Raw genomic sequence first — 11,831 nt, 5'->3', positions numbered from 1 at the left:
ATGAATGACGGCTCAGAGACAGACGGCACGTAGAACGATGAGGACCACAGCACCCAGCATACAGGAGGTCCTTGAAATACTTATTGAATGGAGTTCTGTTGAATTGCTAGTTCGGCCACGGCAAATGGGTCTCTGATGACGATATGCAATTGAGAAGCAGTTCTGTGAAGGGGAAGGGAGAGGCAAGAGCCCCTGCCATGGGTGACAGCCACTCATCTCATTTTCTGAACAATCCAGTAAGTAGCTTTCCTGTTCCCCATTTATAGACAAGAAAACAGTCTCAGAGAAATGACTCCTCCACGAAAGATCGAAAGGCTAGAAAGTGGTAGACTCTGTATTCAGACCCAACTCTGGCTGGCTGTGTGGTTCCCAGTCCATTCTGCTCACCATGCAGAGGGATGGGGGCCTGACTCCTATTTCTGGCCGGCAGCTCCGGAGCCTCCTTTCTGAGCTGACGCGGAGGCTGGCTGGGACCAGTCTTGATTAGTGATTAGGCCTCGTCTCCTTTAAGAAGCAACTGTTTTCCGTCCTCCTGACATTTTCTGCAGGAGACGCGCAATGCCGAGGTCCCGGGTGTCCCCGGTTGTGAGGGAGAAGGCTCCAAGACGCCTTTGGGCAGGCAGGGAAGCAACCACATTTAGGGCACAGCTGATGTCAGCAGGGAAGGCTGTGTTGCTCCAAACAAAGCCCCAGATGGGGCCTCCAATGAGATCACCCCATCATCCCTGGCTGCCAATTCAACATCTGTTCCCAACATATCGGCCTGCAAATATTTCAGATCCACACCCCCAGATCCAGATGTGTTTGTGTCACGAACTCTACACACTCTGCTAGAAATTACTGAGGTCTGAAAAAGGAAATTAAGCACCCACTCAGGCGCACATGGACCAGGGACCCAAAATATTCTGCATATGTCCAAGGTTTGGGTCACTTGCATTTAGGGATCCTGAAGACCAGCTTTCTCCCATCCATTGGCCCACCTTATTCTCTTCAGAGGTCATATGTGCAGGGATTGATGTTTGCTTTCAGTTTAGTGCCAGTGGAAGATGTATGAATGTGGAAATCGTCCTTCGCACAGTGGCCAGATGCTGCTTTGTTTTTATTTGTTAGCAGACCGGTTGGAACCTCGATTCTGTTTTCAGGCACTGCATTTCCCATAGTAGAGACACCACAAATCAAGTGAACTCAGAAGCATTGCATTTCAGCCCTGGTTACATATATGGGTCGTCTGGGGGGCTTGGAAAACACCAGTGACTCAGCCCCAGTGGGAAGATCTGGACTAGAGGCCCCAGCATCCACACTTTCTTTAAAGTACCTCAGTTGATTTTAATCCACAGTTAGTGCTGAGAGCCTCTACTACGGAGATTACTCTTCTGGATGGCTATAAAGCAATCAGAAAGAGAGGTGGGGGACCGGGTGGGGGAGGGGGATGTAGGGGATACAAGCCGTGGCTTTATCTCACACAGTTGCAGGTAAATTCAGCTCTTTCACGAACGTGTCACTCTGGACAAGGCATTTGATCTTTCTAAACCTGTTCCATTCCTCTGGGAATGATACTTGACTGGGCTGAAAGAATGCTTAAATCAGAAAATGTTGGTGAAGTGCTTTGCACAGTGCTTGGCATATCATAGGGATTCTGCACATGGTAACCACTAGTGTTATGTTACAACACACACTCAGGCACAGGGAGGAGGAGAAGGGAGAGAGAGAGACAGACTAGAACAATGCACGTGAAAATATTAACACCGGGGAGGGAAATGGCAGACAAATTCTTTCTTTTCTCTTTCTTTATTTACTATATGCATGACGACTGTTTTCCTTCTAACAAAGGTATACAGGTTATAATGATAAAAGGCAAAGAGAAATCTTCAGATTTTAGGGAAGCACGTGAAAAATATGACAAAACCAGAGTACAAAAACAGCATTTGCAGTGTAAATGTAACCATCTTTTAACAGCCAAAACAAACAAACAAACAAAAGCAGCAAAAAATCTGGAAGGTTTCCAGGTAGCCCTTCTTTACCCTTTCCTTCCTTCTTTTTATGGTCTTCAATGTATTTTGTAATGAGAAGGTATTCATTTTATAATAGAAAAAAGGTGTTGTGTCTTGTTTGGTCGCCCTCCCTCCATCCTCTGAAGGTCCACCCAGGCCGATGCTGTAACCTCGGTGCTGCCGATGCCAAGTCTCTATCCAAACCTTCCTAGCTCAGCCCCGCCTAGACCAGCCGCCCGTCCCAGGCCCCTTCCAGTAGCTTGAGAAGCCATGCGACGTCCTGGTGAGTGCGGACCTCGCTGCTAACATCAACGCACAACTAATAGGCAGAAGATCCTTTCGCTGCAGGGAGGGGTCCGTCCCCAGCTTTAGCTGCTCCCCGAGTGCATACACGCAGGGTGGGCGGACTCTCTGGGTAGCCGTGCATGCTTCAGCAATAGATTCACAAGGCAGCTGAGAAGTTCTCCTTCTTCATTTATTCACCATGACTCCTTCACTCGACACATACTTTGGGGTCCTTACTGTGTGCCAAGCACCACCTAGCATGTGGGAAGACAGATAGGTAAGACCTAGTCTTTGTCCTTAAGGAGCTCATGGTGGGAGGGACATTCAAATCGCAATGACAACATAGTGTGAGAAGTGCCTTGATGGGGGGAATCTCTGGGTGCCCAACACAAGAAAGGCACAGAAGGAAGGGGGAGGCCAGGGAGGACCCCTATTCTTGAGACAGGTCTTATCTGATAAGCAGGAATAACCAGAAGTCGGGGAGAAGGAAGTGTTAGAAGAGGGAACCACAGAGGTGGCTCAGAGACGCAAGGCATCCTCTGGAAACTTCGGGGAGGCCAGCAAGGTCTAAGTGAAGTGGAGGAGAGGAGAGGAGAACGAGAGAGGGGATGGGCAGTGTCAAGAAGGCTCCCAGAGCTTTCCCTCAGACTCTGAAACCTCGGTCATTCCCACACCACCTTTGTGGATTTGGCCTCATCTACATCCTACTTGTGTTATTATTATTTTTTATTTTTTTAAGTAACTCACTTTTGAAAAGCTTCACTTAAAAGTACTGCCGAAGAAATCTGGCATTGTTACCGTGAATAGGAAATCAATAACACCTGCCTACCAGAAATGGGAAGTCACTTTAAAGACAAATGTCCAAGTTACTAAATTCTATGTAGATTTTGGTGGGCTGAGCCTGAAACCTGAATTCTCTTTGTTCCAAAGGGAAGTTAGTGTGTGCTCAAGGGCAATACAAACATACAGAGGCTTTCTTCTGGGCCATTAGAGGCACAAAGAATTAGGAAAGGAGTAAATTTCTCGTTCTATGATTCAAGTTTCCTTAATGCCTAGAGGCTGGATACTACCTAAAACCTCTCTCCTGCCACTAGAGATGTGTGTCCCATGTTCTGGAAAACACAGTCCCAGAGAAGGACCCTCCATGGGAGGATGGATTCATTTCCAAAGACGACAGGAAAGCCCAAGAAGTGCAAAGGGAAGCCCCAATTAGTCACCCACAAACTCACCCTGAACTTTCTGTGCACCTCAGGCAACATCTCAGGCACTAACTTAGGAAAACCTCAAGAGGAAGAATCTAGAAGCTGTCTTTGCACCTTTCGTGGCACAACAAGAGAAGCTAAAATCCCATGAGCTCTCTAGAAAGTCATTTCTGGCAATGCTCACCACTCCTTAAATGCCTATGCTAAATATTGTTCCTGAGGTCCCCCAAAGTGAGCTTTTATCTTATCACAACTTGGTAAATATTATGATGGGTTGTGGTTTTTATTACCACAGAAGTATAAATGCTAACTTTTTCATTTATGCGGGAGGTGGCCAGAAAATCTCAGTAGTGAGAGCTTGAAGGCAATTACATCCTTGTTATTTGGACATTTGGCCAAATGTCAAGGGAGTTTATAGCCAAACCACTACTTTGGTGGTGTTTTGTCCCCCAAAGTAATCCAAAAATTAATGTACCAGAAGGAAATAATATGTTTGTCTACTACATTGGGAGAGCTGAGACTTTGTGCTTAGATGAAATACCATGGAAATTCCTTTACCAATAAAGAGAAACGGTGCGTTGGGAGGTATTTTTTGCCTTGGGTGAGTACGTTTTTCTTTGGTCAATGATATTTCTGAAATTGTAGAAAGTTCAGGAAAAAAATGGGAAAATACTCTATGTTTGCATGTGTGTGTGTGCACGCGCACATAGATAGACAGACGCATGGATACCTAGTTACATAAACAGATCCCCACACTGAAAAATGAATTAACCTGCTGGCATCAGATAGAATAAATTGCTCCAAAACTTACTGCAGCCTCCTTCTGTTGTGTAGTTGCGTGAAACTTCTGGAAGACAGAAGAAAGCATTGCCTGTTCAAGTCCACTTTGATGTACCCGCTGGACAGAGCCCACTGGAGAAGAATTGCCTGGGTAGTTCTGGAAATGCCCCAGAATTCATGGCGACCCTAGGACACTGCGCAGAATTTCCCTTACCCCGCAAGGCAGCTTCTGAACCACAAGACCCAAAGACTGGTAAGGTTTCAGCTAAGCTCAAGTAGCTCAGTTTGCTTTTCTTGCATAGGATTTGATCGTTTGTCTACGATCTGTCCGATACATTTGTGATGTTGTGCTCAAAGATATATTTTGCATTTTTAAAAGTTTCATGAGCTACTTAAAAACAAGGACAGCAGATGAGTGCACAAAGTTGTATGCGTGAGATGTTCATTCTTTTGGGTTTTTTTCTTAATAATGAAAGGTTAAAAACAACCAAAATGTGAGAGATATATTAAATATTCTGCTGCTGTTAGAAAAGATAGGACTTTATGCATTCACACAAAAGGGGTTCACCAAGTGGAGAAGTATTTCACAGAATGGTGGACTTCTCTCTCTCTCCCTCTCCCTCCTAATGTAATTGATGGAATATTTTCCCATATATATTGAAATACATATAGTTTTATTACATTCATAAATGCTTGGAAGTTCTAGAAGAATGATACAAACCAATCTCGAGGGAAATTTGGAGGGATTTTCACTTCATATTGCTTAAATTTTGTTTATGGTATACTATGCACTTCCAAAAAAAGTTTTAAGAAAGCTGAATCTTTTAAAAAAGAACAAAATGAAAAAGTTTTACACATGCTGTCTTTCATGCTATCAACCGAGGAACCATGAAGAAGACTTTAAAAAAAAAACAAACCTGGAAAGATTACATCAGACCAGAGACTTTTCTGTTTTAGGCTTAGTTCTTGTCTTCAATCAAACATTGCTTTCAAATTTGGTCCATCTCATGAATCTACATGACAAACTCAGGCTCAAAACACTTCTAATTTGTGGTCACCGTGGGTGGCCGCAGAGTGACCACCAGCTCAGTCTCTGGCTTGATGGAGTCCACTAAGAGTTAACTGATCCATAGAAGTCCAGGTTCACTTAAAAGTCCTCTTCCTGAAGAATCCGGTAACCTCTGGAATGCCCTGGATATTTTAATAATAGCTAATCATTCATTAAACACCAACTATGTCACAAGTACTAGGCTAAGCTATGCGCATTACCTTTTACCTTCATAAAACTTTTAGAAGTAGAAATTACCGTTCCCATTTTAGAGAGGAAGAAACTGAGGCCCATGGTGCTTAAGTAACTCACCTAAAGTCACAGGCTGGCAAATGGTAAAGCTTGTGCCCCTATCTCTGCCTGTCTAGAAAATCTAATTTTCTTTATTTTCTAATTTCTAGGCTATTTGAGGAAGAAAGTGAAGTATTGTCTACTCAATGACAGTGGGAAGGAAGCTAATAGCCCTCTGAAAGTTTTCAGTGCACCCAAAGACTTATTCACCTGCGGTATCTGGTCCATCAGTAATTTTCCCCTTTGGTTGGTACAAATTACTGTAGCAATCAAGATGCATGCATCCCATTGTTCTCTGACATTTAGATATTACAAGCCTTGGATAGTTTTTAACCAAGGCAGCAAAATCTTTTCATAAATGAGTTCATTTCAGGGGGAAAAATGTGTTGGCAAGGAATAAACTATAACTTGTCAAAGGCATGCATATTATTTTTTGCTAAATTCCTGTTTTCCCTTGTCGACCAATAGATGAGCATAAAGACTTTTGTAACATTCATTCTGGTAATTCACTCGCGATATCATTATGATATAATATCCTCTTAGCAATAAAGAATAATTTACGGATCTGGGGATGAGGTTTTTAATGATAGTGTTTACAGGATATTGGCTCATGTGAAATTTTTTCTGGGTTAGATTCTTAAATCCTTTTAATAAAGTAGAATTGAAGGATTATGAGGTAAACACTTTGGTGAGCTCCTGAATACTCATTACTCCCCACTCCGCTGTGTGGAGTCTAGTGGCTGGTGGACTCCAGAGGTGGACTCTCAACAGCTCCAGAGGTGGACTCTCAACAGCCCAAGCTGACTGCCGGGGGACCCTTTGGTCCCCTGCTATAGGAACTCACAGCTAACCCCATCAAAACATGGCCTGAAGAACTGGTGTGGCCATAAACATGTGGTCTCATTTGGACCAATCAGTTACGTAGGGAAGTTGAGGGGGCTTCTGGAAGAAGTGTCCTTACTATTAAGAGGGACACCTCAGGAAAGCCCATCTCCGCATCTGTGGATATAGTTCCGCCTGGGATGCAAGGCCTGGAATGACGGCGGCCACCTTAGTACCATGCTGAAGGTGACCCTGGGGTGCAGAAGAGGGCGGAAACAAGAGGACCTCAGAAATCAGGGCTGGAAACATCTGTCGAAGTCAGCCGCAGAGCCTGCCCTCTTGTTGGCTGTTGCTATGTGAGCCAGCACATTTTCGTATTGTCAAAGCAGTTTCGAGTTTCTGTCACTGTCACCTAACTATGCTGTATCAGTCGGCTCAGGCTGCCATAACAAAATACCATAGACTGGGCAGCTTAGATAGCAGGAATTTATTTTTTCACCGTTGTGGAGGCTGAGAAGTCCAAGATCAAAGTGCCAGCGACCTCAACTCCTGGTGAGAGCTCTCTTTTGTGTCCTCACATGGCAGAGAGAAAGAGAGAATGCAAGCAAGCTCTCTGGTATCTCTTCTTATAAGGGTACTAATCCCATATGAGGGCCCCACCCTCATGACCTCTTCCAACACTACCTCCAAGGATCATCACATTGGGGGTTTGACCTTCAACGTATGAATTTGGGGAGGATGAAAGCATTCAGTCCATTACACATCCTAAAAAAAATACCAGCTGCAACCATTCCTTTGATCTAATTCCCATGTTACTGTGCTGTTGTCACAAAAGACTCCAATAGGGACCAACTCTTCAGAGATAAGACCACGTCAACCATTCCACTCCATGGACTAGACCCAAATCATAAAGAGCAGATGAGTTAACTTACCCAGAAACCTGACTCGAGTTGGCTTTCAGCTTTCTTGCTTTCTCCATGAGGGTGTCTAACTCACAGTCACCAAATAGGTCCAAATAGGGTTTCAAAAGTTTTAGCAACCCAACTGGAAGAATCTACAGCTGAGACTAAACTGAAGCTAAAAGTCATGTAACCTCCTTCCATAGGCCTATTGGTGGAAAAGAATTCTAATCTTGAAATCTTGTTTTAAGGGGTAAACACATAAGGCAATCTTATTTTTGCAGATCTTGATAGAGTAATTAACATTAAAGCTATTCCCTTTTGTTTTATTTAGTAATTTACATGTACCCAGGGAGAAGACACTAATATACACATCTTCAGATCTTCTGCAAGAAACCTGTTTATTTTTGTTTCATCCAATATTGTGTATTGACATTTGACCAGAGAGCCACCCTCTGCTCCTGCAGTACCTGTTAACATTCTAAAAATACCCTTGGGGAAAGGGCGGTTGTAAGCTGGAGCACGCACTCCTTTCAACTTCCTGCGCCTGGATGTGGGGGATGAGAGAGGGGTGTGCACGTGTGTGTCAGGCTGTCAGCTGGAGTGTCACCTGCTGCTTTCAGTAGCAGCATTAATGTGGCAGCTCTGAGTGGCATGTTCCTCCAAGGGGAGAAGGATGGAGCAGGTCTCCAGGGCTGGAAAACACTGAAATGTTTCCCCTGCCGCCTGCCAGGGTTCCACTACCAAGGAAGTTGCCAGGGTAAGCGTTGGCCCGGACAGCACATCAGACAGAATTGCTCTTTTTTGGAACTGAGGAATTCACACCCACTCGGAGTCTGGCTTGGGCACATGCCTCTCCCAGCTGGTCCCTTTGAAGGAATCTCAGCTTCCAGAATGTCTGAGCTGCTTGAGAGATACAAGAATCTCAGAGATGCAGAGAGGCTACCCTCGACACAACATAAACCTCTGTTAAAGGCACTCCCATTTAAGAGGGAAAACAAAGCACCTGGATCTCAGAGCTCTTGCTAAAGAGGCTACTGAAGACAGAAACTGCCAGAGGACCGTGTAGGAAAAATTTCCACTATTCCCACGCCTGTATTTGGCCACTAAGTTTGAACATTCTGGTAGACAATAGAGGCACAGCGGTTTTCTGGGCAGAAAGAATAATGCAAAGACTGGTAAAAGCAAATGCTCTGTCGCCTGGGAGTAATAGATCTCTGGAGACATGCAAATCTAAAGAAAGCTTAATTAAATTTAATGGACAAACCTCTCGGTGCTAGGAGGCATTTTAATGTGATATTTCGGTTCTGGGTTGACAAAAATCACTCTTCCTTGCCTCGCTGCTCTGTCCTTTAAATGAAAAAACTTCCTGATTAGTGCCATTACTCTCAGGACCACCCGTGTTCCGTCTGCTCATGACCTCTCCAGGACACCTGAGGGGGCTGCTCACTGAGCCTGCAGGACACTGGCTACATATGTCAGAAGGGAGCCCCCGTGTGAAAGACAGTGGTGTCCTGACCATCTAAGCACCTCAGTGTCTGCATAGGACATGGTGCAAAGGATATTCGATGAATGAATGAAAGGAAGAAAGGAAGGAAGAATGAAAGAGAGGGAAGGAGGAAAGGAAAGAAAATAAATCAACTAAGAAGGGCTGTAGCTCAAGAAAGGGTCTCAGGCATAGCCCAACGAGAGAGCAGAAAGGAGAGGGTGTGTTTCTTTAGAAGAAAGCACTAACAGAACTTCAGTATTCCCATTTTGATCAGGTAATACTTCTTCCCATCTTCTACCTATCCCCTGCTCCCCACTACCACCCCTGTGACTCAGGAGAAACTGACCCCACTCCTAGCTGGGCCTGACTGGTTGAAGCTAACTCCATCCTCTCCAGTGATTGGTTCAGGAATGATTTATCTGACCCATTTCGAGCCAATGGAATGCAGAGAAGGCTTGTTGTGGGTTTCTGGGAGTTTTCTTGTCCTGAGTCCCAGGAAGATTGCTAATATCCTTTGCTAGTGGTGGGAGATGAGACCAACACAGGGAGAAGGTGGGGGGGGATCAAGAGAGTAACAGGAGGTAGATGGCACTGGATGGAGCATATCGTGAAGCCCAGTTGACTCCTAGACTTCTAGTTATAGGAGCCCATCAACAACCTTCTCTTTTGTCCACTTTGAGTTGGATTTTCGGTCACCTGCAACCAAAAGTTTCCTAACTGATCTACCCTCAATGATTGCTCTTTGAACCACAGCCAAGGAGCAATCTGTTCTCTAACACAGGTTGGAAGTTGGGTGGGGAGGAAATGGAAGAAGGAAGAACTTGCAACAGCACTACAATGAACAGCCCCTCCTGCCCCAAAGCCCACCGCTCCAAGCCTGCGCACCCTGTGATGGCTTTTCATTGGCCACACTTCACCCTTTGTAGATTGGTACTTAGAATAAGACTTAAGAAAGATCTTCAAAGAGCTAAACCTAGCTCTGCTTCTAACTGTGTGACAATCTCTGTGAGCCTCAATCTGCTTCAATCCATGTTAAATGGATGAAATGAAGGTTCATAAAGATTCCTATCTCATACATTCTTCACCGACTTTCTGGGAAGATCAAATGTAAAGTAATTCTGAAGGGCTGAAAATCTCAATAGAGATATTATTACAGCTGACCCTTGAGCAACACAAAGGTTAGGGGTACCCACTTCCCTGCAGTCAAAAATCCACATATAGCTTTTGCCTCCCCCCAGAATTTAACTACTAATAGCCTACTATTGACCGGAAGCCTTACCAATAACATAAAAAGTTGATTAACATGTATTTTGTGCATTATGTCTATTATAGAATGTATTCTTACAATAAAGTAAGCTAGAGAAAAGAAAATGTTAGACTCATAAGGAAGGGAGGGCCGCCCTGTGCCTGGGCGGGCCCTGCGGTGTGGCCGGGTCTCATGTCCCCCTGTTTTGCACCCCTGCAGCCCCCCAACCAGTGCAGCAGTGAAGGTGCTGATCAGCTGACCGAAGAACAGATTGCTGAGTTCAAGGAAGCTTTCTCCCTATTTGACAAAGATGGCGATGGAACCATCACAATAAAGGAACTTGGAACTATCATGAGGTCACTGGGTCAGAACCCAACAGAAGCCGAGTTGCAGGATATTGATCAGTGAGGTGAATGCTGATGGAAATGGCACCATTGACTTCCCAGAATTTTTTACTATGATGGCTAGAAAAATGAAAGATACAGACAGTGAAGAAGAAATTTGTGAGGCATTCCAAGTCTTTGACAAGGATGGCAATGGTTACATCAGCGCGGCAGAGCTACGTCATGTCGTGACCAACTTAGGAGAAAAACTAACAGATGAAGAAGTAGATGAAATGATCAGAGAAGCAGATATTGATGGAGATGGGCAAATCAACTATGAAGAATTCGTAGATGATGACTGCAAAATGAAGGCCTACTTTCAACTCCTTTTCCCCCTTCTAGAAGAATCAAATTGAATCTTTTACTTACCTCTTGCAAAAAAAAAAAAAAATTTCATTTACTCATTCCGTTTCTATATAGCAAAATTGAATGTCAAAAGTACCTTCTGTCCACACACACAAAATCTGCATGTATCGGTTGGTGGTCCTGTCCCCTAAAGATCAAGCTACACATCAGTTTTACCATATAAATACTTATACTACCTTAATAATAAGGAAGCACCTAATGGACTCCTTGAAGTTCTGTTTGCTCTGATTAATACACTGTTTGGGCTGGCCAGGTTTTCATGCATGCAGCTTGACAATTGAGCACAGTCAGGCATTTGTATTAAAAACAAAAAATGAAAAAAAAAATTTAAAACTTCTTCAAATGGGTTCTAGTTCAATTTGTTAGTATAAATTGTCATAGCCGGTTTACTGAAAACAAAACATTTAAAATTGGTTTACCTCAGGGTGCTGTGCAGAAAATTGGGTGAAGGATAAACTGTCTAGACGTAGCCCCACTTAGGACGGCCCTCTCGTACTTCTGGGCACCCCCACCCATGGTGACCATGACACTCATCCCAGTGGCATGCTGTGTGTGTTGGTTTAGCTTTGTCCCGTGTTGTCCTAGAGCGAAATGGGTGTCAGGCTGTCACCATTCACACAATTTTTTTTTTTAAAGAAAACTTTACCAAGGGAGCATCTTGGGACTCTCTGTTTTTAAAACCTCCTGAACCATGACTTAGAGCCAGCAGAGTAGGTTGTGGCTGTGGACTTCAGCACAAGCATCAACATTGCTGATCAAGAAATTACAATTTATGTCCTTTCCAAGTTGTAAATCCTAGTCTTTTTTTTAATTCCAATAAAAAAAAGACCATTAACTTAAAAAAAAATCATAAGGAAGAGAAAATATATTGACTATACTGTATTTATATATGTATATTAAAAAATCTGTCTATAAGTGGAAATCATACAGTTCAAACCTGTGTTGTTCAAGTCAACTGTATTATCTTTATCTGATCTATTTTTTTTTTTCTTTTTATCTCCCTGGTCTGCCTCCTGGACAATGCTAATA

General features: G+C 43.8%; 1 pseudogene; it reads left to right on the top strand.

The window, feature by feature from the left end:
• Positions 1–10,312: 10,312 nt before the first annotated feature.
• Positions 10,313–10,965, top strand: LOC114196922 (calmodulin pseudogene; annotated as a pseudogene).
• The last annotated feature ends 866 nt before the right edge of the window (positions 10,966–11,831 follow it).

This window comes from Eumetopias jubatus, unplaced genomic scaffold, assembly GCF_037043125.1.
Source record: "Eumetopias jubatus isolate StellerSeaLion01/CBP00866 unplaced genomic scaffold, mEumJub1_p1.0 scaffold_13, whole genome shotgun sequence".
NCBI classification, from domain to species: domain Eukaryota; kingdom Metazoa; phylum Chordata; class Mammalia; order Carnivora; family Otariidae; genus Eumetopias; species Eumetopias jubatus.
The sequence above is the reverse complement of the archived record's forward strand: the minus strand, read 5'-3'. Positions and strand labels throughout refer to the sequence as shown.